The 24,846-nt window shown below is 36.9% G+C and overlaps 1 protein-coding gene across 2 annotated transcripts in view; it reads left to right on the top strand.

Moving 5' to 3' along the window:
* Positions 1–24,846, top strand: part of LOC148948470 (putative hydroxypyruvate isomerase) — a 46,847-nt gene that overhangs the window by 244 nt on the left and 21,757 nt on the right. The gene's annotated exons all lie outside the window — the stretch shown is intronic.

The following is a 24,846-nucleotide window of genomic DNA, read 5'->3' as shown; positions in this document are numbered from 1 at the left end:
TAACGGAGTATTCAGATAGCTAAGAAACGAACTTACGTCTATAGTCAGAATTACATCTTGAATTGAAATTTAACATTCATATGCATCAGAAATGAACTTTACTGCCCAGCAGGGGCAAATCTGACAGCAGTTTTATTGGGGGGACAAGAAGGGTCCATATCTGGATGGTCAAAGAGCATGGGATGTACAATATGTTTTTCTCCACATTATTGGGGGGGGGGGCAACTGCCACCCCAAAACAATGCCCCTGACTCTTACCCCTATATATACCTATTCAGGGTATGTATTTGCATATTAGGGGATCCAGGGGTAAAGTTCAGGTAAATTTTACCAAATCATATTACTGACTTATAAATAAAGTGAATATACCACTTGATGCCTTTTTTTATGCTCTTTCCAAATACAATAATCATTTTTGTTGGAAATGAATTTTACCCCCACCCCTATATACCAATTCAGGGTATGTTTGTGCATTTGGGGGGCGGGGTTAAAGTTAAACTTACCTCCCATTTACATCAGAAATAAAATTTACCCCCACCCCCCTTAATGTCCAAATATATACCATGAATTGGCATATATAGGGGTGGGGGTAAAATTCATTTCTGACAAAAATGATTATTATATTTGGAAAGAGCATAAAAAAAGGCATTAAGTGGTATATTTACTTTATCCATAAGTAAATAATATGATTTGGTAAAAATTTATCAAAGTTCAAACTTACCTCTATAGTTATAATTACATCCTGAATCAAAATTTAGCATTCTTTTGCATCAGAAATGAGCTTAACCCCCTCCCACTAATGTGCAAATATACACCCTAAATGGGAATATACTCTATATTGGTATATATAGGAGTGGGGTAAAGTTCATTTCTACCACAAATGAATGTTAAGTTTAGATTTAGGATGCAATTCTGACTCTGGAGATAAGTTTGTCTCTTAGCTATCTGAATAATCTGTTAGTATAAACATTACCCATGTTTATATTAATAGATTATTCAGATAGCTAAGAAACAGACTTACCTCTATAGTCAGAATTACCCAAAAGCATCACATTAGCAGTCTAAAAATGTCTCTCTTTTTGTTCTAGCATGTCTCCTTCTAGAGAGATGCTACTCTGCAATCTTACCCCAGGATACATACAAAATTAAACCAACAATAAGATTTTTAGTTGATAATATGCTATGTATCTTTTAATCAGATTCTCATATTTCTTTTCATTGTTATCCACATTTTTAAATCTTTTCAGATAATATTTATTCAATATTGCAATCAAATACTTGAGCAAAATAGTATTTCACCAGCCAAAAGTTGCAAAGAAAACTGGTTAGCAAAGAAGGCTTGATGTGTCACCAGATGCAAAACAGCAGAGAAATATATTATTAGGGCTGTATCTGGGGTAATCAGAGGGGAAGGGAGGTGGGGTTAACTATTAGAAAAATGACCATAATATTGAGAAAAAAACCTAAAAAAGGAATATAATGTCACTACTCTCTTGTTTTATAATGTTTCTTTCATAAGAGCAGCTAAACTGTGATTTCACCTGTTCTAAGTTATAAACAAAAGTTTAAATTATTATTAAATATTGGAGAGAAGTCAGATAGAACAAAAGGAATACAAGTTACCACTGAATGTTCTATTCAATTCTTATTCCAAACATAATAATCACTGCTATCACAGTTGCATACTAACCATCCTACCCCCAATATAGGGTAAGATACAGCCTTAAGTTGTATACAATATAAGACTTGGCTTATTCTTTTTTTTTTCTTCAAAGTGGCTTTACTCAGCATTATGAACCAACTGTTGATAAGAAGTAAGCACAAAAAAATAATGCAAACAAAAACAGTACCTGTGATAATGGGGGGGGGGGGGGTGGTTGAGGGGAATTGTCAGAAAAATGACTTGGATATTGGGAAACAAACTAAAAAAGGAATCTAAAGGTTCTTCTATTTTGTTTTATAATGTTTCCTTCAGAAGAGCTGCTAAACTGGAATTTTACCTGTTCTAGGTTGTAAACAAAAGTTTACATTAATGTTACTTATTGGGGAGAAATTAGATAGAACAAAAGGAATTTAATTTGCCATTGAATTCTCTATTCAATTCTTATTCCCAATATAATAATCACTAGTGTCAGAATAATATCTTAACAATCTTATCTTCCTGACAGGACAGAATAAAGCTTTAGGTTGTATACACTAGAAAACCTTGCTGATTATGATTTTTTTTTTTTAAGCAGCTGGTCCCATCAAGGGGACTGGGATCCAATTTTCAACAGCAGTGATTCAACAGCAGTTTAGAAAGAACTTTAAAGGGGGAGTTGAAAGTCATGTATTTTGTTTTCAATCTGATTTTTGTCCTTTGGGTAACAGTGTTGATTCTGAGTTCAACATGAAAACATCTGTTTAGAATTGGATATTATTAACTATCAAACCAGTAAGCTTTTTCAGTGAATCTGAATCCCCGCGAAGCTTGTTAGATTTCATAATATCCAGCAAAGGATTATAGACCTCAATAAAATTATTAATGAATCATTGCTCAGCATTCCAACAAGTGAAAGACAATCCTATGGTAATAATTAGCAATTTATTTTGACTGATTAATTAATTATTTTTGCAAATTTTACTAATAAGCAAGCAAAAGAGGGGAGGTAATCTGTAGCAAGCATTATAGTACCTGCTGGGAGTGTGTCTCCCTTAAACTGCAGGGAATAAATAGCAGGAGCCTATGCTTCCCTTGCTTATTGGCGTTTCAGTCAGCATTGAGCATTTTCAGTGCAGAACAAAACAGATGAGATGCAATGAGTGCAGGAGCAGGTAAATTGAAATACTGTTATTGCCCAATTCTGAGTTTTACTCAGCGATGTATTTTGAAGGCGTACATTAGTAAAGAGACAATTATATCTGTGGCTGTGAAATTCTACAAAAAAGATTTGATTATGCAAGTGCACAAGTTTTTGCTTGTGAATGTGGAAGATGATGTAGTGAAGGAAAGATGTGGTGCAATAGCTCCCAGGACTATGATGGACAATATGTGTGAGGCTATGAAAACTGTGGAGTCACAAGGTAATTTCAATATTAGATTCACAATCCTGTACCCAAAAGAGGCGCCTACTATCCCATTTGATTCTTACACATCTTTGGCATGTAAAGTGACCAAATGCTGCAAAAAGTTGAACTCATGTATTGACAGGGTGGGGTATCTGTTTGACAATAAAGAATGGCCTTCTCTTTGTGGCGTAAACTGCCCCCTAAAGAATGTACAGAATCAGCAATTGGTCAAAAGAAATTCCTCTATGATTTAGCTGGTGCTGGGAAAATAGCCAGAGTAGTGATGCAAAAAGACTGTTTAGTTGTATTGCCTTGTAATCCATCCAATTCTCAGTAATTGGTGAAGACTATTAAAGCTGGTATGCCCAAAGCAGCAGTCTCAGTGTGCAAAAAGGACTACCTAGCAGTTTCCAGAAATTTGCTGTTGTCCATGACCAATTCTGATCTCAAAGCAGCCAACCCTGCAACTTCCAATTTAAACCAAATCAGAAAATGTCCAGCCTTCAAAATCAGTTCCACTGATCAGAGGGCTGTGGATGCAGCATTGAAAAACGGACTCACAGTCGGTTATTTGTTAGTGAGGCTCAGTCCTTTTGGCAGCCCACCAAAATGTTGTTTCCAATGCCAGTTGCTAAACCACCTTGCAAAAGATTGTAACAAAACGGTGAAACGTGCCATATGCAGTAAAGGACATACCACATCAAAGGATACACCTTGCACCTCTGTAAATGTGAAATGCGTACACTGCTTGGAGAAGCACCTACCATTTAGCTTAACGTCTGGAGTTATCTGAGATCCGGCAAAAGCTGAAGCTGAATGAGCGTTTTTTTTATTTACTCAAGAAATATGTACAGACATGCTTCCCATAAGTTACAGTTCCTGTACGACGGGATCCATAAGCATGACGTCTTATGCTTCCAGGAACATTTTCTTACAGAAGAGAATATGAGTATGTTTGAACATACAAGGGACATTCAATAAGTTTGTAGAGCAGAACACTTAGAAATGACGAAGTAAGTTCTAACCCTGCATGCATGCTTATCTAGGTAAATGATATTCACAGCCTGAAAATTGTTCATTTTGCTTTGTCCTTTCAGGTATAAGAAGACTCCAAAGTCATTGAGTCACTGTAGAAATGGATTTGTCACTGATCAAGTACAGAGCAGTGATTGAATTCCTTGTCAAAGAAGGTTCTTTGGCTTGAGAAATCACAGATCAGTTGGCCAAGGTGTACCAGCAAGATGCTCCCAAGTATTCCACAGTCGCCAAATGGGCCACAGAGTTCAAGTGGGGCCATCAATCCCTGGAAGACGACCCATGGTCTGATCAACCTTTGGAAGTGACGACCCCAGAGGTCATCTGGTGTGTGGAAGACCTTGTCATGGGTGATCGTCGTTTAAAGGTCAAAGAAGTTGGCATTTCTGAAGAGAGCGTTTTCAACATTTTTCACAACCATCTTCATCTCTCCAAAGTGTCTGCCAGATGGGTGCCTTGAAATCTTCAAGTGCAAGATCAACAGCAGCGGATGCAGCTCAGTTCACATTTTCTCGAGCTCTACAGGAGAGACCCAGAAGATTTTCATTTGCGACTTGTGACTGGAAGCAAGACCTGGGTACACCACTGGACCCTGAGAGCAAGATCGCCTCCAAGCAGTGGAAACACAGTGACTCGCCGCCTCCAAGAAAGTTCTGGACCCAGTCCTCTGCAGGCAAGGTGATGGCATCAGTCTTCTGGGATTCAAAAGGTCTCCTGCTAATCGACTACTTGCCCAGAAGGTCTACCATCACTGGTGCCTATTACTCGGATCTGATGGTTAAGTTGCGCCAGGCAATCAAGACGAAGAGGCAAGGAATACTGACTCGTGGTGTTCTCCTTCTTCATGACAATGCGCTAGTGCACAAGAGCCGCGTGGCACAAGCCACAATCAATCAGATGGGCTTCGAACAGTTGTCTCACCCACCCTACAGCCGGATCTGGCCCCAAGCAACTTCCACCTGTTTCGTGCCATGAAGTCCGACCTTCGTGGAAAGCGTTTTGGTGACGATGAAGAGCTGATATCCGCCGTGGATCAGTGGTTCAATTCCCAGTCACAAGACTTCTTCCAAGCTGGATTGCGGCACTTGAGCCTCGGTGGTCTAAGTGCGTTGAAGTTAGGGGAGACTATATTGAAAAGTAGTGATGGTTTTGTTTTTATGAAATAAAGTTTTGTATGCAGTTCTGCGAACTTTTTGAATGCCCCTCGTAGTCCAGACAAACAATATTTTTTCCATCCTGCTATTTGAAAGAGCTCAGCTGGTCGAACTTTGGGGAGGCTTGGACTTGTAATTAATCGAGAGCTAAATGCTTCTCTTATTGAATTATGTGATTAATTCTTTGCAGTTAAAGCTGAAGCAGCTCCAATAACCAACATTGTGACGGTTTACTTACCCAAATCTATAGAAACCAGGCTTCAGAAATGAAGTTCAACAATGCCTGCTCTTGCCTTGGTCAACTACTATTTTGGCTGTGCAAGGAAAGAGTGGTAATCTGTGGTGACTTCAATTGCTCACCAGACAACAATACACAGTTCACTGCATTACTTACCTGTTTGCTTACAGGTATGTGACTTGTACCAAAAGATAATAGTTTTACCTTCTTCCATAATACCTCTGGTGCAACTTCTGACATAGACCATTTTTTCTGCAACTGTACAGCCTGTGATTGGCTCAGTAAAGTTGATAGTGAATGCGTTTATAGTGACCATCTTGGCTTTAGACTCTGAATAAGTAGGGCTTCCCCCGAACAGGCTAGAAAGCTGCAATGGTACACTTGTGATGATTGGGGTGAAGATGATCATGTGTTATATAGAATGGTTCTAGATTCTGCGCTTTCGAAAATTAAGATCCCATTTAGCTACTTGAACACGGTTGTTGTGAAGACCAAACTAGGCTTAATATTTTTAATGAGGAATTAATTCGTAGTATGAAAGTAACAGAGAATTATTCTGTACCTGTTTCAAGAGTTTGTCTTGGCATGCAAAAGCCAGGATGGTCAAACCCACAAGTAAAGGCAGCCAAAAATTGTGTCAAACAGTACTATTGGGAATGGAATTTGCAAGGTTGCCTGAGATCTGGGATGCTGTTCCGTCTATTTTTCGAGTCTAAAAAGCAATATAGTCAAATAGTTAATGAGCTGCAAGAAACTCTGTCAGATTCACCCAAAAAGCTGTGGCAACTGCTAAAGTCACAGAAACAAAGTACTGATGGTGATTTGAAATGTCCAGTGAGGAGTGGGAAAATCACTAATGGAGTGTGTATGAATCTGTGAACCCAACCTTGAATATAGAATATGAAAAAAGACTTCAAGCCTCACTACAGGTTTTCCCTAATCACCATAGCTTAATCAATGTGAGTGCTGGTCAAAATACAGCTGTTGTTATGAAACTGAAAAAAGGGAAAGCAATCAGACTTGATAAAATTAAAAGTGAGCACCTTAAGTTAGGTTCGAAGCTTCCTTTTGAGTTGATTGCATTGCTTTTTTTTATGTGTCTGAACACTGGTATGGTCCCACAGAATTTCTGTTTTGGAAAAACAACTAATACACAGAAAAAAAGGGGGGGGGACAAAAGTATATGTTACTTGCTTTGCCCCATATCAGTTTCTTTGGTTCTTGGTAAGGTTTTCGAAAGAATTCTGCTGCTGCATCTTGTCTGGTCTTGGGTTATTGGTTTTAAGCAGTTTGGTTTTAAGGCTTGTCATGGTTGTGCCATGGCGCATAGATTAATAAAAAAGATTTTCAGGCCAGTAATCAAGTCAAAGACAACTACATGTGCAGTGTTGATATAGCTGCAGCATTTGATTCAGTTTTGACCCACAGTTTTTTCGATTATTTTAGAGAATGGGGTTGATCCCCAGCATAGTTAAGGTCCTGCATTTTTGGTATAATAATAGTGTTATTTGTGTTTGTACGGGTACAATGGAACGTGAAGGAAGTTCTGTACCTATTCTTACAGAAGAAATACACCACAAGAAAGGAGTCAGGCAAGGATCAGCAATCAGCCCGGTTTTGTTTAATGCGGCAATTTACAACGCTACTAAGCATATCCATGGTAGCTACTTTCTTGATGGTGTAGGTTTCAGTTTCATATGGTATGTGGATGACCTCCTTCTACTATGTTCTTTGCTGTTGCTTTTAAAAGAAAATCTTGAGCTGCTGGTTAACCTTTACAAAGTTATTGGTCTCTGTATTAATATCTCTAAGACAGAATTTGTAGTATTTAACAGTATAGATAGCACAAGAAGTCTTCTTTTGGTTTGCTGTCGCTCAATCAGAGACAACCAAGTATCTCGGAATTCAGTACGGATCGGACATTAGAATGCTACGCGGCCTGGTTTTGTCCTCGCCATATCGAGGCATGTGCATCAAGTACGCAAAAGTGGTAGCTCTGAAAAATACTGTGAGCAAAAGGATTCTGGCAAAACTTTTTAATGCAATGGTAACACTGCATTTTTCTTTACATTTCCCTTTTATTTGATCTGGTTACACAGTCTGAAAAGCGACAACTTCGTACTAAATACTTCAAGCTTGCAAAATATCTGTTAGGAATCATGCCCTGGACGCCAACACCTCCTTAGGCTGAAGGTTCAGAATTATTGATTCTACTACAAAATGCAAAGAAATTGAAAGCCATGCTCAAGCCAAAACCCTGACGCTCCTGTATTTTTCTCTGCTGACACGGCTTGTATATGATTTTGCTTAAATTTTGTGTGTGTAGTGTAGTTGTGTGAAGTGTTCTTTTTTTTTTATTATTATTATTTACTCCACCACCTTTCTTTTGTTCTGTAGTGGGCATAAATAAAATATTATTATTATTAATTTTTTGGTTCAATATTTGATGCTCTTTTCAAATATAACAGTTACCTTTCCCTGTTAGGCCTATCGCAGCCAGTATTGAAATCCAGGCTCATTTTGCCAAGCCAAAATCAGGAGCACTAATTTATGAAAATGTAGTAATGGGCAAAGTTTTTTTTTTGTTAATGAAGACACAGAAAGGTGTTTTTGACATTTATAAGAGAATTTCGTTTCAATGGAAATGTCTAAAAGGGTGTATTTCAAAATCCAAGGGAGCATTTGCCCCCCCCCTAGGTGGTAGCCCTAGGAAAGGTAAATCCACTATACTACAACAGGTCCAAAAATGTCAGGTTGCCAACTAGGCTATAAGTTCTGCATAAGTTTCATGGTTGTAGGCTATTGTACAACTCTGATGAAAAATAATGGAAACCAACAAAATGAGCAACTGTTTATCTAAAGCCTAAAGCTGTATACAGTCATAAGAGTAGGGGTAGTAGGGCCATGACATAATTGTAACAATAGTGATTATTATATTTGGGAATAACAGTAAAGTCTAGACCTATGTCCTGTTCAGAACTAAACATTATTGTAATTTGGTAAACTTGTTGGATGATTCCTTTTCTAAACTAAATATTGTAATACCAAGGCAGACGTACCATTTGAATTACTATTCAACACTCTTTACAAATTTAATTTTCTCTATTGGGGCAATTACATTTCTAGTCTCCTGACCCCTTCCCTAATGTCTGGCTAATTGGACTGGCTAATAGCAAAATTGCACTGATGGCTAAAGGACTAGTTGTTTTGTCAGACTCCAGATAATAGTACTATTTCTGAGTCAGTCAATGGCCTGAAGGAGTTTTTACTTTTCAGCTCAGGATATTTTTTTTGGCCAGTCCTTAGTTTGACATGCTACTCTTCACTCTTCACTTTTTGGAACCTGCAATTTACAAAGAAAAATGTAGATGGAGATTCAGCTCGTCAGTCCATCTCCTCACTTCTCCAGCATTTCATTTCCAAGCACAGAATAACTCTCAAATCCAATTGAACTCTGCATCTTTCTTGACATCACTCCTACCAAGGCAGGGACTAACCAGAACTCATCACTGAATTCAGATCAAGAAGACAGCTTGCTTGCTAAGTTTCCCAACACAACTGGGCTTTTGATGAACTCTTCAAGTCAAAATGCTAATAGTGTAAGCACTGCCCGCATAGCAGCAAATATTATCAGGGCATATGAGGAGAGAATTCCTATCTCCTTGAGCAAGAGACAAAGGTCATGAAAAAATGATCCTGATCTGCTAGAATTTTTAACTGACTACTTCTATAATTACCCAGAGTTAAGTAAAATTTCATGCATGCATCTTGCAGTGTCTGCAACTTCAGTACCCAGTAAGAGTGCATTTAGTATTGCTGGGTGCTTTATGTGAAAGCAGTGCTCACTAATGGGTGCAAAGTAACTTGAACTTTGAGTGTCTTTAAGTGATAAATTTTAGTTTATGTGATCTTTTTGTATGTTTGGTCTTTTTTTGTTAATCTGTATTCTCATAAACCTGTATTCTCATTCACTTTACTCTCATAAACCTAATAAACGGCAATGTCTATTCAAAGGGCTGTTTTTTTTTTTTAGTAAAATAAGGTTGTATCTATTTTTTTGTTCAAAATAAATGGAACAAATGAATTGATTTTTTTTTTTTCTATTTTTGTTTCTGTACTGTTTTTAAGTTTGCGGTTTCTTACTGACCCATAATCCCAGCTCCCCTCTCCTAATGAGGGCAAGAGTCTATACCCCTCTAGTGTATAGTTGCTGACTCTATACATTTAGTATCGTTTCTTTTTTTTTGCTTGTTTCTTGCCAGTAGAGGGTGAAGATGCTGAATAAAGTCAATTAAAAAAGAATAACATTAAATTGCTTACATACTTACCATACCATAATCATATGATAGCATAGTGGATTGATGCTCTGCTTGGCAACACAGGTCCAAGGTTTTCAATCCAGTTGGGCAACAAGCTTGCTACCTGTCTCTGTAAAAAAAAAAGGTCCAGCAAAAGAAATAGCTGTTCAGTGCCCTATGTACCATCAGTGGCTTTTGAGTATCATACCCTTTATCCTTTATTCTTTTTTATTCACATTTATAAAAGTAAATCCCAACCAGGTTGGCCCTTGTAAAATATTAATAAAAAAAAAATTTTGCAGAAAAGAAAGTTTTCAAAAAAAAAGTTAAGAACTCTATTAAACCAAAAATGAACAAAAATAGAATCAAATAAGCATACAACTACCACAAATAAGTATTAATAAAAAAATGAAACCCAAGACAAGCAGAAATTAAAATAAGTCACACTCAAAACGAGCAGAAACTAACCTGAGTAGGGTTCTAAACCGTATGCTTTCTAGAAACCAAAATATAATTTGTACTTTACTGAAAAAAATTCAAATGAATTTACTGAAAAAAAGTGCGTTGTCATTTTAATATACATAATGCTGATATTTATCCCTTGAAATCTTAATTAATTTTTGATTTCTTAAAGTTATAAAAGGGAAAACATTTAAAAGAATTTTTTTCCAGTAAAGTACAAATTATATTTTAGCTTTTAGAAAGCATAGGGTTTAGAATCCTGCTCAGATTAATTTCTGCTCATTTTGAGTTAGACTTATTTTAATTTATGTTTGTTTAGGGTTTCATTTATTTATTGATACTGATTTGTGATTGTTGTATGCCTGGTAGATTATTTGATTCTATTTTTGATAATTTTTGGCTTAATGGAGTTCTTCACTTTTGTTTTGAAAATCTTATTTTGTGCTAAAAGTTTTTTTGATTAATTTCTGTTCATTTTATATTGACATAGTCTTTTTCAGGGAGAAAGACTGAGCCTCTTCTGAAATTAAACAACCATCCCTTCCATAAAAATCTTTAATACCCCTTGGGTATAACCTATAACCCTTTCCCCTAATCTCTGGGTTTTTTTCAACCCCAAAAGCCTTGTTATATGATATTTAGACTATTTTGAATAGAATGGCTATCTCAAAATTTCTATGACGCATTTCGGGACAATATGACGTTTGTGTAGGGGGGAGAGGGTAGCTACCCTCTGATCACTTCGACTCTTAAAAAAGGCACTAGAGCGTCTAATTACCAATCCAATGAGCCCCTTTGAAGTTTATATGACCACACTTTCTATAAAAACCCTATATGTCCCCAGGTCAAAACTTACAACCCTTGCCCGGAGGGCTGGGGGGACTTGTTATCCACAAAGTCATAATTTTCAGACCTTTGTGATAGGCTTAACAAAATGGCTATATCGAAATTTTCATTGGAAGTGTTTGAGGAAATAATAGGCGCGGAGGGAGACATTTGCCCTCTGATTACTTTCTACGAATAAAAAAGGCACTAGTCCTCCTAATTTTCAATCAAATGAGCCATTTTTGAAGCTTCTACGTTAAAAATTTCTACAAAAACTTTAAATTCCCCAAAGGCATAACTTAAGACCCTTGTCCTGAGGGCTATGGGGGGAGGGCTGTCATCCTCAAAGACATAATTTCCAGAACTTTCAACTACCTTGAACAAAATGGCCGTATCAAAATATTGATCGGAAATATTTGGACAAATGATGGGTGTGGGGGGGGGATTCTCCTTCTGATTACTTTCGACTATTAAAAAGTGCAATAGCCCTCTCAATTTCCAATTGAAAGATCCCTTTTTTAAGTTTTTAGGACAACACTTTCTATATGACATTATATGCCCCCACGGCATATCTTACAAACTTAGCCCTGAGGGCTGTGGGGGATTGTCATACTCAAAAACATAATTTCCGGACCCTTCAACTACGTCCAACAAAATTGCTGTATCAAAATGTTGATAGGAAGTGTTTGGAGAAATGATGGGTATGGGGGGGCATTCGCCTTCCGATCGCTTTTGACTATTAAAAAGGGCACTAGCCCTGTCAATTTCCACTTGAAGGAACCCCTTTTGAAGTGTCTACGACAACGCTATCTATAAGAACCTTATATGCCACCGGGGCATAACTTAAAATCTTTGCCCTTGGGGGTCTGGGGGTTTTTTCCTCCTGAAATACACAATTTCCGAAACTTTCAACTCTGCTGAGCAAAATGGTTATATCAAAACAGCCATTGATTTTGTTTGGGGAAATGGTGGGCGTGAGTCGATGGTTAGTTGCTCTCCATTCACTTTCGACTATTAAAAAGGGCACTAGCCCTTTTTCCAATCAAATGAGCCGTTTTTGAAGTTTCTACAACACAACTTTCTATAAAAACCATATATGCCCCCCATGGCGTAACTTACAACCCGCGCCCTGAGGTTTGTGGGGGGGGGGGGTGTCATCCACACAGATCAAATTTCATGGCCTTTAAACCTCGTTGAACAAAATGAATACCCCACAACTTTGAGTGAAAGGATTAGGACAAAAACTGCGTATGAGAGGAAGGCTAGTTTTTCTTAATAAACTTTTGACCCCTACAAAGGGCTCAAACCCTTTTAGTTTTTCACCAAATAAGCCGATTTTGCGGCTTTTACGACAACTCCTATAAAAAAGTCAAATGCCCCAGGGCGAAACTTACAACCCTTGCCCTGAGCGCTATAGGGGGGGGGGTGTCATCCTTAAAGACCTAATTTCCAAAACTTTCAGCTATGTTGAGCAAATTGGCAAACTCAAAATTTTGATTGGATGTATTTGGGGAAAAGGTGGGCGTGAGAGGGGGGTTAACTCCAATCACTTTCGACAATTAAAGAGAGCACTAGCCCTTTGATTTCCAATCGAATGAGACATTTTTGACGTTTCTATGACAAAGTTTCCAATAAAAACCTTATATGCCCCCAGGGCATAACTTATAACCCTTGCCTTGAAGACTGTGGGGGGGGGGGGAGTTTCCTGCTCGAGGACATCATTAACAAATATTTAAACTATGTGCAACAAAATAGATATCTCAAAATTTTGAGTAGATTTGTTTGGTAAAATGCTGAGCGTGGAATGGGTTTAAGATACTTTCAAATACCGTTTAGCTACTAAAAAGGTCACTAACTATTTTAATTTCTAATTGAATGAGCCCATTTTGAAGTTTCTACAACAACGCTTTCTATAAAAACCTTATATGCCCCCAGGGCATAACCAATCACCCTTGCCCTGAGGGCTGTGAGTGGGTTGTCATCCTCAAAGACCTAATTTTCAGAACTTTCAACTACGTTGAACAAAATGGCTATCTCAAAGTTTTTATTGGATTTATTTGGTGAAATGGTGGGCATGGGAGTAGGGTTTTTTGCCCTTTAATTGATTTCAACCGTTAAAAAGGGCACTAGCCGTTTGAATTTCCAATCGAGTGAGCTCTTTTTGAAGTTTCTAAGACTACGCTTTCTATAAATATCTTATATGCCCCCAGGGCATAACTTACAACCCATACCCTGAGGGTTGTGGGAGAGTGTCCTCTTCAAAAACATGTTTTATATCTGGAAATCAACTACGCTGAACAAAACAGCTATCTCAAAATTTTGATTGGATGTGTTTGGGGAAATGGATGGCTTGGAAGGGGTGTTAGTTGCCTTCCAGTCACTTTCGACTATTAAAAGCGGCACTAACCGTTCCAATTTCCAATCGAATGAACCCTTTTCCAAGTTTCTACGACAGCTCCTTCAATACGAAGTGCCCTGGTCTGAAAAAATAAATAAATAATACATTGTGCCACCATCGTTCTTTACTTAGGCAGCGCGATTGCGCTGCCTATGATTCATTTGATGTTAATTTTGACTATTAGCAGCCCATTACTGTTTTTGATTCGCCTTCTTTAGGATTGTAAATGTTGTTTGTATGATTCCTTACGAGTATTCTACAGGAAAGTAACACTTTCTTTTAGTCCCATTTGATGTTGCATTGTATTTAAGACTGACATATGCTTTGGATTTGAAAAGGGTGGGAATAGTTTTGTACTCAGTTCTGTGGGTTCTGATTGCACTGGAATTCTTCATATTGATTTACGACACACATGATGCTTCATGTGTGTCCTTAAAGCTTCATGTTGATTAAAATTATAATGTCGAAATACAGACTTGAATAAAATGAACATTTAGAAACATATAAGCAACTGGTAAGACTTTTATCAATCAACAGTTTTAATTAAAGTAATAGTAATAGAAACTTTAGAATTATAGAAATAAGAGAAATTATTATAGAGCGTAGAAGAAGCATGCAAACTTTTCAAACCACAGCCACACAGTAAATCAATAGGTAGATTTTATGTACATGAACAATTCTTTATACAACACAGTGTACGAGCGGTACTTACGGGCTAAACCATCTGGGAATGTCTCAAGGTTGGAACCAACTGGCCTAACCTCACCATCCTGAAATGTTCAGTCAAACTGTAGGGGATCTAGAAACTGCGGATTTTGTCAGTTCACTTGTAAAACTAGACTGTAAATGTCCAACTGGAGGAAACTCGTGGTACACAAAGGCAGCGTCAGATGGAGGCAAACATTTGAGCTGTCGAGGGCATAAATATACTTTTAAGTCATTAAGATAGGTTAAGAGGAGTGGGTCTTGACCGTATGCGGTGACAATACCTCTCTTGCAAATAAAACGCAAGTTTTCTTGCACAGCAGGGTTGAGCTTTGATCTTTTCATCTCTTTTACAAGCAAAGCAACGTGTTCCTGCTATCCTTATTTCTCGACACCATTAGTCACCACTCTTTTTTCTTTATAGAACATAAAATGAACCATATCTCAACCCAAAGAAGCAAGATTACGAAAACTAGGTTGTTTGATACATTCCTGCAAAGTTGACGTGAAGGCACTGAGTATACACGGAATCGGATAAAAACTTTCCGCTTTTCACGGTTTGAGTAGTAGCCAAATAATAGCTTATAATGATGGAGCAAAAGGGTAACAAAGTCTGTGTCGTTCGCGTAAGAATATCGTCACCCCTCTTCAAACAGTCCAATGTGTGCAACGTAACTCTAGTACCCTCCTCTTTATGGGTACAACTCAAACGCTGTTAAAAGTCAGTAAATACTCAACTTCTGCTGAATATTTTCAATGGTCTTGAAAACATCCATTGATGTAGACAGTTAAACTTAGTTGAAGCACATGGAGTAAGCTTTTGAAACTGTCAAATAAAAGTTCAATCGGTTTTGCTGGTCCTTGTCCTTGGCTGTCTACTAACAATAATATTTATGTTTCACATAAGGCTAGCACAAGTTATTGGGAAATATAATCTATGGAATATTGTGTTTTGAAGTTCATGTTGTTAACATTAAAAAATTATGAGAAAAATATTGACCTTATTTGTAAACTGGAGCAGTATCTCTAGCTAAGATCACTCTTCCCATGAAGGTCACTCTTGTTTCTCAGGTCTTTAAAAAAAAAAAATATTACTGTGCATTCAATAGTTTAGATTTCCAAGAATCTTTATAACTTCGTATATAAAAAGGGTGAAACTCGCATTTTTCTGGGGATAAGTTATCAAGCAATAGGACAACTTCAGTCTAAGGTCAATTACTTTACTTCAACCAAGCCTATTTCAATATTCTTTAGGGTTAATTTACCCTTTATATAATCCTGAAACAAAACTGTTAACTTCGCTCGAATTGTTAATAATAATTTAAGATATAAAACAAACAGATTAGTTCCCACTAATCTGCTTTGTTTCTGCTTTTATCTTTAAGCTATAACTGTTTTCAGCCTGCTCATACTTCATCACAAAGAAGTGATATATGGTGGTCAAAATAGCTGCGCATGCTCCTCCATCCCAATTTGTTCAATACTTTAGTCTTTACTCCCTTCCCAAAAAGCTCAAGTTTCTATTATATCCTTTCTTAAGACCTTTTAACAATCTATTTTGGAACAACCTGCGTTTAGTTTGGTACCAAGTTACTTTTTTTTATTAGCTTTAAACCCTAAAGCACAGCATAGCTCTCCAAACTTTTCTTTTGAAAAGAGCCCTAGATAGTGGGAGCACACCATATTTTTCGTATCCACTTGAAATTCAAAGAATTGGTCACCAAAGGTTTTTTTTCAATTTCATATCCCCTTCCTCTCCAGATAAGTGTTTCGACGTTCATCCTTAAAGTTTGGTTGCTAAGAGTCATACTGATGGTTATATAATCCTCAAAGTTTGCGAGTATCTAATTCTATCCTAGACTATATCCAAATTGTAAACTATTGTAAACTTTGAGTCGGGATTTAGAATAGAAAAAAGTGCAATTGCATAATTTTTCTTTGGGAAGGCCGTATTTCATCGTCCCTTGGACTTAAGTAAAGGTAAAAAGCAAATGAGGGAAAGCTTAAGGAGGGAAAAGCCAACTTACAATCAATAAAATAAATACAAAAGTTACAAGATTAAATTAAACTTAAATAAAATCAACAAAATTCAATGAAATTTAAAAATATAAAATACCTGTATTCAATGCATTTGGTCTTGTAATTTTCTGTTATAAATTTATTCTTCATAACTTTATCCTCAAGCTCCTTCTTTTGTAATTTATGAAGGTCTAACTCTTTTTCCATTTTATTCATACATCGCTCAAGTAGAATGACTTCAGTTTTCTAAAAACAAAATTATAAATAAATAATACAAGATAAATTGAAAAAAAACTCTACTGCGATCCTAGACTTAAAGTCTATTTTAGGTTTTTTTTTAAATGTTTTTCAGCTAAGTAACTTCAATACCAACTTCAGTAGCCTCACTACTAACAGTGACTTTCCTGAAGAAACTTCAGTCAAGTAAGTTTTCAGGCAACTTCATTGAAGTCACCAAATTCACATTTTCAGTGAAGTTTACTTCCATTCAGTTTTATTTGTGACACAAGCAAAACTGCTCGTATATGAAAAAAGATATAAATATAATGATCCATATACAAGTGCTAAGAACAAATTGTTCACTAATGATGAATAACAAATATTCCTGGAAAACTTATTATTTCCAAATAAGGAGCAACGGGATAATAGAAAAGGAATATGACCGATATTATGCGGCAGTGTTCACAGTCTGTCATCAGTGGCGTATGAAATAACCAAAAAAATGTAGAAAAAAAAAAGCGGGCTTTTTATATGGATTCTCGTTGTCCCTCTTCTTCTAAACTCAGAGAATATGAACTTCTTCTTGATGTTATGGTGTCTCCATAGGTTCGATACAACCACCTTGGGAAAAATGCAAATTATTCCTTAAAGATGTGACCTATTTAGATCATTTTTGTAGCGAGAAATGTCATTATGCCAGTTTTAGCCTACTCTGCATGCGGCATGCTTGTATACATTCATTCTTGTTGTAAGCAGCAGCCTCCAAATGAGTCACATTTGTTTTCTACTCTTTCCGCGGAATAATAGAGAGCTCTACAGGAAATTCATATAATGTTGAAGAGTCCCAATAATTTGTAATTAAGAGTTGCGTAGTTTATGGAATCTTTTAAGGTCTGTGCTGGGTTTTGCGCCACATCTTGTTGGCGTCGAAGATTGTGATGATATTTTTCTCCTAACCTAATATTTCTTTTTTCTTCCCCTTCATTTTTGACTCATTTTGAATTTCGCTATCGCTTCTCTTCTAATAGCATAATTTTTATATTATGCTTACATAATTTTTATGGAACCTATGTTGACGCCAGGACATCAAGATGAGGCTCACATTCAGTGCGGCTAGAAGATAAGGGACAATGAGAATCAATATATACATGCCAGACCACGTAGATGTGCCGGGACCCGGCCTCGAAATCTGCTACATAGTTTCTTTTTCTTAAAACTGGTACATTGGCATTTCTGGCCACTAAAAGGATCTATATAGGTCACAACTTTCTGAAAAATTTGTATTTTCCCAGGGCGGTTGCATTAAACTTATGGCCACACCATGACATCAAGAAGAGGTTCACATTGTCTGCGGTTAGAAGACAAGCGATAATGAGAATCCATATAAGAAACCTACCCTGTACTCGTACCAGTACTATAAGTGCATATATTTACTATTTAGCTTTTGTTAACGTTAGTTCCAAAGGTTGATTTATTCGTTTGTCTTCATACTCAGTTATTTTTTTTTTCGTGTGGCTTGTGGCTAGTTTGGTCTAAGAACCTATTAATCATCAGCAGCCATGGCCGTATCCAGTGGGAGGGGGACTGGGTTTGAATCCCCACTCAGAAATTTGTCTGACTCGTAAAAAAGTAACAAGAATCTATATAAACAAATTTTTGATGCGCTTTGTAAAGTTTTTTTTGTTAACTCCTTTCTCGAACAAAAACCATGGATACGCCCTTGTCAGCAGCAACCATAACATATACAAGATAACGTACCTTTTCTCAGAGACTACCAATTCACCTGCACTATTTTATAAAGGGGGGAGGCATATGGAGCCCCTAGGTGAAAAGATCGCAATCTTTGTGTTTTCAAACTGTAGATTTCGTCTTCAATTTGTCATTATGTTTAGTTTATCTAAAAGTTTATTTTTGTTCTCTAGTGGAACTTTTAGCACCAATCTCTTTCGAATCTAGACATATTTCTATTAAAGTTTATAATGCAATTAAGTCAATCATTATAAGTGATTATAAACTACAATAAGTTAATAATAATAAAAAAAAATTAATTTAAATTTAGTCAATTCTGCATAATGCCTAAAGCTTGCTACAGTTTTAGTTGAAGTATAAATTGATGTTACTATACTATGACTTTGTTCCAAACGTTTTATCCTGTTGAAAAAATTATATATTTGACTCAACCATATAGTATGGGCAATTTAACATGGAGTCGTAATACGGATGAAGATCACACATTCAAATAACAGGTAGCACCCGGCTGCTTCATGTAAAAGAGTAAATAGATCATTGTAATAATTCACTGCGATTTCAAAGGATTAAAGTTGAAATTTGATTACAATTTTTTGTTTCCGTTAATTATCCTAAGTCCAAACCCATTCTGCCCAAAGCAGACCTTGGTTAGTTTGAGAAAATCTAAGCTGGTTTGGTGGATGACTGCCTTCTTGAACAAACCTGCCTCATTCACTGTGGATGCTGCAAAAATATCCAGTTCTTGCAGGCAATTAAACAAAAAATAAAAAAAGTTTTTTCAACTGAAAGTAAGGAGCAACATTAAAACTTAAAATGAACAGATATTAATACACATATGAGGAAGGTTTCCCCCTCCAAACCTCGAAACACCTCAAAACCTCGCTCTTTGTCCTAAAGTTTTTTCGTACTTTAAAAAAAGCTTCTTATTGTTCTAATTAAACGAGCCTTGTGTTTCAGGAGTCGTTCTTAAAGAATTGGACCAAAATTCAAACTTTAGCGTCAAGAGCGAGGTGCTAGTTAGGGGGCGACCCACCTCATATACGTAATAATTTCTGTTCATTTTAAGTTTCAATGTTGCTCTTTACTTTCAGTTGAAACAACTAGTTTTTTTTGTTTAATTTCTGGTCATTTTTTAAATAATACCAGGGAAACTGGGTCCACCTCCACGGAAAATCCTTCCCCCCATCTATATATTCTCTAGACAATTCAATCCTGGTGAAATTTTACCCCGGATAATTACCCATAACATCTCCAAGCGTAAAATTGAGTGGGCAAAGAGAAAGCAAGACATCAGAAGAATTTCGTATAGGAATTGCGGCAAATTGCCCTAGCGTAAAATTTCCCGTGAAAAATTCACCCTCTAGAAACTTCCCTCCCCATGGAAAATTATCCCTGCAGAAAATCACACCAGCAGAAAATTCTCCCCCCCCCCCGCCCGAAAAATGTATGCATACTTCCGAATAACAAATACTATTCGTTGACAACGGGCTAATTTTATGTCTTAAAGACTTTTCCGCAGGGGCTGGGGAGGGGGGGGGCATTTTATCTCTAAATGCATAGTTTTTTTTACCTTTCCACTATGCTGAACAAAATGACTATTTCAAAATTCTGATTAGACGATCTTGAGAAAAAAATGGGCGTGTGAGGGGGCCTAGTTGCCCTCCAATCTTTTGGGTCACTAAAAAAAGAACTAGAATGTTTAATATCCGTTTGAATGAGTCCTATCTCGGTATTCTAACACCACTGGGTCAATACGATCACTCCTTGAAAAAAAAAGAAGTAAACATGCATTTCTGATCTTTCTTCTGGCAAAAAACACAAAATTCCACATTTTTGAAGATAGGAGCTTGAAACCTCTACACAATGGTTCTCTGATACGCCAAATCTGATGATGCGATTTTCATTAAGATTTTATCACTTTAAAGGGGTGTTTCCTCCTTTTTTCGAAAATGGGGCAAAATTTTTCAGGCTTGTAGAATGTACGAAAAGTGTGGTTCAACCCTGCTTTCTAGGCTATAATGGGAGACAGGGCTGAGATGGGTTGGGCACGTTCTGCGGATGAAGGATGGCAGATTGCCGAAGATTGTACTTGTCGGCCAACCGTCTTGGGCTAAACAGAAGGCAGGTCGCCCGCGATTGGGGTGGGAGGATGTCAAAGAAAGATTTAAAGAAAATGAGGAAATTCCTGGGAGGGGATAAGGGAGGAGCGTGCGTAGCTGTGTTGACCTCAGGCGGCTTGATGCCGCGGTAAGTTGTTAGTACTAGTAGTAGCCTTCTATGGGTAAAACTAAACTTAAGGGAACATATATATTTGGAATCACCATAATAAGCCAATTCTTTATATCTATTGGCATCAAAATTTCACTTTTTAGAGTTTCTGTTACTATTGAGCTGTGTCGCTCCTTATTAACAGTTCATTGCCACGAATTGTTTGATATATTAAAATGATAAGAAAAGTATTTTAGAATAGTTGTTGCTGCAACGTCATTGATTCTACTTCAAACTATGTGTGACATGTCTGCCTTTCTTCACAAAAAAAAAAAAAAAAAAAAAAAAAAAAAAAAAGAGCAGAGAAATGGTGGGACAGAAACCACGGGTTCACTTTTAGTTCTTTAATCATACACATTGGAAATCCTTGCCTGGTTTTGGTGCCAACAATGTATAACCTGCCTACTTTCTACTAAAAATCTAGCAGTGGAAGACCCAGGGCAAGGTCTATTGGAGGTACCAGTAACCTATTTAGTACCTCCAAAATATGGTTGAAAATGCTTGAATCATTTTGAATCCTTCTTGCACCGAATCAGGACTTTTGCAGGATCACACCTTTATTATTATTTTTCCTATTTCCTTATGAACGTCATGCTCTCTAATCCAGACCGAGGTTCGTTCTTTCCAAAACCACAGACGTTAGATCCTCACTACAATTGTAATAAACTGAAATCGATGCACTGGAAAAAAAAGAAGCCAAAGTGCTGCTCCCCCTATAAAACTTTATATCTAAGCCTTAAAAAATTCACCTTCTTTATGAAAAAATCTACTTTGTATCATTTCTGCCGTAAAGCCCAAGATTCTGGGCGCTTTGGTCATTAAAGACCTAAGCATCCAGCCTTCCTTTCCCGGGTCTAGACTATCTTCCCCTGTAAAAAAGACACATCAAATGAAATAGTGACAATCATCGACGCCCTTTGCACCATCAGTGTCTCAGGAGGATTTTTTTTTATCCTTTCCATTTTGTTCGAGAATAAAAAATGCTGTAACCAGGAGGTTGCCGAATAAAAATTGCAGAGGTCCCCTAAAGGAGCCGAAACCCTTTCCATAGTCGCCGTGCTTCCATGGTAACAAAGAGATGAATAATCTAAATCCAGTCGTTAGTAGCATTAATGTATTCTGAGCAAGATTAAAAAACGTAAGCTGAGACATAAAAAAGGAAAATACTTTATTTGAGGCTAAATAACCAAAATTCCTGATATTCAGACAAAAATTTTCTATAAAATTCACAATTTTGATAATTGAAAACATCGGAATTGAAAACATCGAAATTGAAAACATTGAATCATTGACTCGTACTCTATTTAAGGAAATGATTTCTCTGGGTCTCTAAAAGGAGTCTTTAAAATTGTCAAAAGAAACCTTTAAGCAATTTCAATTAAAGAGATCAAAGAGATCTTTAGCTTTTCTCAACTCTTCTTTAAGCATTGCTTTCTTCTTTTTCAGAAATTCTAACTTTGCTACAAGTTCTTGACCCTCGATTCTTCTTCTTTTCCTGTAAGCTCGGGCGGCTTCCTTATTTCTTTCTTTTTGGCTTTTTACACATTCCTGGGGACAATTTGAAAGCTCCCTTTTGGCATTTGTTCTCTTGACAGAGGTCTTATCTCGTACTTTTAATGTTTTTGCAAAGACCCTTGATCCTTTGTCTGCAGTGTCTATCTTATCTTCATATTCATTGCCGTTTGGTGCATCCTGGTAAGCTTTTAAAGAAATGTTTATGTCATAAATTGGGACTGAGCCCACAATCAAAGCATCTTCGGTATTAGCCTGCGTTTGGGATGAACTGGAAAAAATATCAACCATGTTCGAGTCTTGGCAAGCTTCCAAAGGAAATTGGAAATTATGTTCTGGTATCCAAGCTATTGATGATATCTCTTCAGAATTTGGATATGAATGAGATTGACTGTATGCCTTATCTAATTCTAAAATATCCCTTAAAATATCTTCTTTGCTTGCAGCTACTGTTGTTCCAGTTTCCAATATCCACTCTCTAATATCTCCACTCTCAAATATCTGATTTACACAACTTATATTCATATTTGTATTTTCACTCTTATTGCTTAATCAAATGCTTCTGAAAATGAACTAAAGTGTGCTCGTCTGTTTCCTGCTATAAATTCTTGTTGTTAGGCCCCGCCTACTTAAGAACTTCTGCAGTGCTTGATGACGTCATTTTTGTTGGCTTCAATCTAAAATGATGGATAAATGGTGTCCTGCTATTTAGCTTTAGATTTCAATGACGTCACCTTGGTCCGTTTTATACGATTGTTGAATTTTGTTTTCTTTATAAAAAAAAAATTTAGACAATGAGATTTAAGTCACCTTTTGTATACCAGGATGGTGCGATCAAATAAGATATCTTATTTTGGTTTGAGTCATCTTTTGGAAAATAACGTGCCATTTAGTAAGGATACATGGCTGTAAACAAAACATTTTTAGTTCCATAGAAACATTTCTAGGCTACTAAATTCAAGTAGGCTACCAGCAAAAGAACTGGGACTTCTGATGAAAATAAGTGAAATTCTGGATTAGGGGATTTTTGCTATCTTTGCTAGTAGACTGGTTTAGTTAAAAGAACAGAGCTTTCAAGAGAATAGATTTATATCCCAAATTAGATTTTTCGTCATCCTACCTTGACCTCTCTTATCTTTAAGAATGACTTTGTAAACCATTTTTGAGTTGCTGCAGTTGTCATGCATACAGCTGTTTCTTTTGTTTTGTTTTTTTAACTCGTTTTTCGTTTTGTTTTGAAGTCGCACTTCAATTTAGAATCTACAATTACCATCCTAGCTCCATTTTTTTTTAGGATGGCTTAAATCGGAGGTCACTGGTACCTCAAATAGCCCTTCCTCTGGGTCTTCCACTGCCTGCTTCTTAGCAGAAAGTAGGCAGGCTATACATTGTTGGCACCAAAACTAGGCAAGGATTTCCAATGTGTATGATTAAAGAACCAAAGGTGAACCCGTGGTTTGTGTCCCACCATTTCTCAATTTTTTTTTATTTATTTATTTATTTTTTTTTTAAGAAAGGCAGCCTAAAAGCCTGAGAACTTTTGCCCAATTTTCAAAAAGGTGTAACACCCCTTAAAAATAATAGGATCTTAATGAAAACCGCATCATAGCATTCGGCGTATCAGAGAATCATACTGTAGAGGTTTCAAGCTCTTATCTGCAAAAATGTGGAATTTTGTATTTTTTGCCAGAAGAAAGATTACGGATGCGTGTTAATTTTTTTTTCCCCAGGGGTGATTGTATAGACCTAGTGGTGTTAGAATATTGAGAGAGGGCTCATTCAAGTGGAAATTAAAAGTTCTAGTGCCCTTTTTAAGTGGCCAAAAATATAGATGGGAAACTAGGCCCCCTCCCACGCACAATATTTCTCAAAATCGTCTGATCAAAATTTTGAGATAGTCATTTTGTTCAGCATAGTGGAAAGGCAGAAAAATTATGCCTTCGGAGATAAAATATCCTCCCCATTAAAATTTGCCCGTTGTCTACATATAGTATTTTTATTGGGAAGCATGCATATATTTTTCGGGCGGGGGGGGGGGGTGACGAATTTTCTGCTGAAGGAATTTTCTCCGGGGAAAATTTCCATGAGGAGGGAAGTTTCTCGGGGGTGAATTTTTCAGGAGAAATTTTACGATGGGGTAATTTGCTGGAATTCCTCTACGAAACTCTGCTTATGTCTTGCTTTCTCCTTGCCGATACAATTTTACTCGTGGATATGTTGAGGGTAATTGTCTGGGGGGGGGGGAATTTTCCGTGGAAGTGGAGCAGCCAGGTGCTAGCTGTTATTGGACTTTGTGATCTTCATCTGTATCACTCCATGTTAAATTGCCCATATTATATGGTTGAGTCAAATATATAATTCTTTCAACACGATTAAACGTTTGGAACAAAGTCATAGTATAGTGGCATCAGTTTATAGTTGAACTTAAACTGTAGCAAGCTTTAGGCATTATCAGAATTGACTAAATTCAAATTAATGTTTTTTATTATTATTAACTTATTGTAGTAATTAATTTATCACGATAGAAATATGTATAGATTCGAAAGAGACTGGAGACGAAAGAGACGAATAAACTTTTTGATAAATTAATCATTATGACGAAATAAAGAAGAAATCAACAGTTTGAAGACACATGAATTGTGATCTTTTCACCTAGGGGCTCCATCTGTCCCCTCTTTATAAAATGGTGCTGGTGAATTAGTAGTCTGTCAGAAAAGGTAAGTTACCTTTTAAATGTTATGGTTGCTGCTGACAAGGGCGTATCCAGGATTAAGTAATCCCTACTACGTATCGAGTAAGAAGCTAACAAAAGAACTTTACAAAGCACATTAAAAATTTGTTTATATCGATTTTTGTTACTTTTTTTGGAGTGGGGATTCAAACCCAGTCCCCTCCCACTGGATACGGCCATGGCTG

Source organism: Artemia sp. Qi Xiang Cuo, chromosome 9, assembly GCF_049724085.1.
Source record: "Artemia sp. Qi Xiang Cuo chromosome 9, ASM4972408v1, whole genome shotgun sequence".
Taxonomy (NCBI): domain Eukaryota; kingdom Metazoa; phylum Arthropoda; class Branchiopoda; order Anostraca; family Artemiidae; genus Artemia; species Artemia sp. Qi Xiang Cuo.
The sequence above is the reverse complement of the archived record's forward strand: the minus strand, read 5'-3'. Positions and strand labels throughout refer to the sequence as shown.